The sequence below is a fragment of the Anneissia japonica genome, unplaced genomic scaffold, assembly GCF_011630105.1.
Source record: "Anneissia japonica isolate Jap-2015-1 unplaced genomic scaffold, ASM1163010v1 scaffold401_len1656234_cov178, whole genome shotgun sequence".
NCBI classification, from domain to species: domain Eukaryota; kingdom Metazoa; phylum Echinodermata; class Crinoidea; order Comatulida; family Comatulidae; genus Anneissia; species Anneissia japonica.
Window position 1 is genome coordinate 883048 of NW_022745982.1, and position 4502 is coordinate 887549.

Consider the following 4502-nt stretch of genomic DNA (forward strand, 5'->3'; position numbering starts at 1 on the left):
GGGAAAATCAATTGCACATTTTCTCTCTGCAGTGGTGTAACAAGGAGGGCTGGTTCCCCTAGCTAAAGCATCTTATTCATCGGAGGTTTGGGGAGGGGTGTACCCCTCGCAAATCCCCTCCCCATTGAGATGTTTTTAAAAATAAGCTTCTAGACGCTCATACAGGGCATCTTAAACTAAGGATGGTGTTTTTCGTATCTCATCGGCGTGCAAACGATTAATTTATATAGGCCTATCCAATTCAGGCACAATATTCACCCACCCCCACACTATACAGATACAGTATAGACTGCTGTAATACTAGGTGCTACTTCGTCCTGCCTTGCTGAAATGCTGAATAAACAATTGAAAAATTCTGATAATATGCCGTGGCCTGGTCTGCTGAAAAACGTTTTATAAAGATTTTAAAATAGTATTGTAATGGTTTTTTGACCGAATTGAAAGTTTATAGGAAAAAATGAAGAATGCTATTAACTGTATATTAATAATAATAGTAATGAGAGCTGATGTCAAATGTAACTTTTCAGAAGTGGCTTTTAAATTTAAAGCTAGATCAAACTCACTTGATTTAGAAGGTCGCAAAGAAGCCTGGTCAACTGTAAACACAGGTCTTTGCAAATTGTGTAAAAGTGGTTGTGAAGAAACAGTAGATCACTTTGTTTTTGAATGCTGTAAATTTAACAATATTAGAGATACAATTTTCCAGGAACTTAAAATTGAACTTATATGAATACAACCTTGATATATTTTGGGATATGTTTACTTCAAGTTTAGCAAATTTTAGACACCATCTTTTCTTTGATGACCTGTCTATCCATAATGAATTTCCCCTTAAATACAGTTTGGTTGATTCTGATTACAATGATACAAGTTTTATCTTCGACAAATATTGTAAAAAATACCTTTATATTGCTTGGATGAAACGCAATGAGCTGTACAAGAACCAGTAATATTATACTGAATTTGATTCTGCCCTGGTCCATAGAAAAAGAAAATAAATAAATAAATAAAATAAATACATAATTCGGTAACTTCACACGACTTCTATGTACAGGTTGTTGTGCAGCTCAGTGTGTTTCATTCAGTTTACTTACTATGATTTTGGTAAGAATTTTTTTTTTTAAAGATATACTAATAAGGGTAAAATTTTACTGTAAATTGCTTGGTTTTGTTTATGTTATGCTATTTATCCTTTTGTTGTTTTTGAACTGTCTTTTGCTTTCCTTTGCTTATATTATATATTGTTAATGGGTGCACCATCTAAGTGATGGGTGCCACTGATCTAAAAGTGAACCCAATAAATCGTATCGTAAATCGTATCGACAATAAATATCAGTCTGCCACCCTCTATTAATTCAAAAGATCTGATTTAGTGGAACCCCCGGCTATTAAGGGGAAATTTCGTCACCAAAAAAAGTGTCCCCTGAATATAGCGGTACCCCTATTCACATAGACGGGGGGGGGGGTCCCCCAGAAAATTGTCTACACCCACAGTTAGCCACTGTCTATTCAGAGGACACAAACTAAAGACGTGACATTGTTTCCTTATTAACAGGGGTCTTTGGCATGTTTGCGAATGCAAAAAAAAAAAGTTAATTTAAGGCATGAAATTAACAGATATGTAATGGAATCATCATTATATCATAATCATCATCGTCATGCATCATTATCGTCGTTGATCGGCCGTCGTCATCTTTGACATTTTCATTCATTATTATCATTAATATTTCCCTATTACAAAGCAATAATTTACTTCTATTTTATTTTCCAATTACGATATGTATGAGAAATGCATTACTGTAATTATTTCATTGCAAGTTCCATTACGAAAATGTAATGCAATAACTTCACAAGGAACTTGACAGTCTAAAATTGGGGCTTCTATGCTACGGCACAGGATAAAAAAAACTAAAATTAAGCCTATCTACATGATGACTGCTTTCATCTAAATCGAGCATCAATTGGTTTTTCAAGGAAACAACAAACTTGAAGTTAATGATGGTGATGATGATGATGATGATGATAATAATAATAATGAATAATAATACGTCCTTTTTTTAATTGTTCTCTATTGTCTAAGTTCCCTTTGAAGGTAGGTTCAGGGGCGGATCCAGGATTTTAAAGAGGGGGTTCATTTTGCCTTAAACCCAAAAATGAAAGGGGGTCCGGGGGTCCTCCCCCTGGGAAAATTTTGATTCCTAGATGGCCGGAAATCAACATTATTGAGTAGTTGGATACGTAGTCTTTCTTCCATAGATCGATGAACTTAGAGGCATGAAGAACACACTTTCGTACATAAATTATTACGACATCAAGCCAAAACTGTTTTTATTGTATATAATTGAATGCTAGTTGTTTTAAGCCTAGGTAGGTTACATAGTTACTAACCTGAAATAATTGAAATACGTGATTTGAAACGCGGGCCGGCGGCCAGCAGAGCCCCCGCCGGGCTCCTGGGTCGAGGCCCCGGTGGGGTTCTGGGCGATACCCCCTGGGCATTCTGACGATCATTTTGAAGCTGTTTTTAGGGAGTGTTTATTGACAATATCAGGTACATAAACAAAAATATTTTTAATAAAGCCACATAAAATTCGAGTTTCAATGTATGCTTAATTTGAGCACCCGGACTATGTAGGGCTTATACACAGACATTCATTACTCAAACAAGCAAAAAATGAATAGGCTTTGGTGGTCAACATTTCCTAACATTCGACACTCTTTCTACACCTCCTGTTATACTCCTACACCACTGATTCTTAAACAATTTGTTTAAAGGGCCAACATTTATTTTGAGTTGGGCTCACGGGCCAAAAGATAATATCTGAGTACCGATAATTAAATAAGTTGTTATGTGTTTGGTGATTTCAAATTCTACTTTTTGTTACAATATATGGTAACAAATTTTGTAACTTTAAGCAAAGAATATGTACACAATTATCAATATTCTGTTCACATCCTAGTTGGTTAAAACAATAAGACATTGCATTCGGTGTATAATAAACGTTAGTAACATAAACATTAAAAATATATATATAATACGCATACTTTATAAAACATAAATTGACCTAATATTCTGATAGATAAACAAATTAAATAACATTAATTAAATGAAATATAGGCGTATTTGCTACCATCAACCTTAACACATAATTTGAAATAAAAGTAGGCGTATCGTAAAAGAGAATCACTATAATGAGCATTGACCTCAAAAGTATTGTAGAAGTACAAAAATAACACTTCCGCTACTTGCCGGAGTGTATTTTGTGGATGCAGAGAAATATGGGTATATAGAACGACTAGAAAATAGGTGTGATATCGAAATTCCAAAAGAGGAAAAATGTTATAAAGATATCCTGTTTTCTTTCCTCTATTTCTTATGTAAAACCGGATTTAAACTTTCAAAACGTTTGTACAATGTGTATTTAGGCTTCATCAATACTGTATTGCGAATGCATCAATAGTCAATTAGTCAATTGATTGAATAACGCTTTTGTATCATCGGCACACCTTTTTAGTGTAACCTTACAAGACGACTAGACAATAATTAATTGATATAGAGAAAACACAAAATAAAAAAATTCCCCAACCCCCCCCCCCCCCAAAAAAAATTTCTATATGTTCTTTCTCTTATAAAGTATAATGAAAATGATGGAAAAAATCAATAGGAAAACTAGAAGGAACAATGCATCGAAAAAATGGGGGAAAATAGCCTGGGGTAACTCTCTGGTAGAAAAAAATTCGTGGGGAAAATTAGCAGGTGGCAAGTAGCCACCGTAATAGTGCTATATTCTGTAAAGTAAAGCCTCAAACCACCTTGATTTTGAGTCTACTAAATTAAAAACTATTCCCAGGCTTTTCCAGATATAGCTATAACTAACTTAATCTTTGGCGTTTTTTGATAGCAGATTATCTTTTTTTTTTATAGATTTCAATGGGTTAACCCGACTCAAAGACAAGCTTGCGTACAAACCTAACATGCACATTCATCTTCTATACAATAGGAGCCATGTTCACATGCATGATCTTTTTAAAATTAAAAATCAAAATTTAAAAGTAGATAGACATTTTGAAAACAAGGAAAAAAAAAAAAACAACAATTTCTCCCATATTACAGAAACTTCTTTTTGGATGAAGTTGAAACCAATACAAAAACAAATTCTTTTGTACTTAAAATAATTTTAAAAATGAATAAAGAAACATTAGAAAATTCAAGATTAAATACATTAAAAATAACAAGCTTCTGTTCTTTTGACTTTTGATAGCAAGACGGTTGGTAACTATGAGGTTGCATGCCTTTTGTAAGCCAGGACCCAATAGTATATAGTTACGCTTCTTCACAGAGTGGGGTTCGTCCGAACCCCTTGAAACCCCCACCCCCGGATCTGCCACTGAGGTTAGTAACATAATAATAATAATAATAATAATAATAATAATAATAATAATAATAATAATAATAATAATAGTAATAATAATAATAATAATAATAATAATAATAATAATAA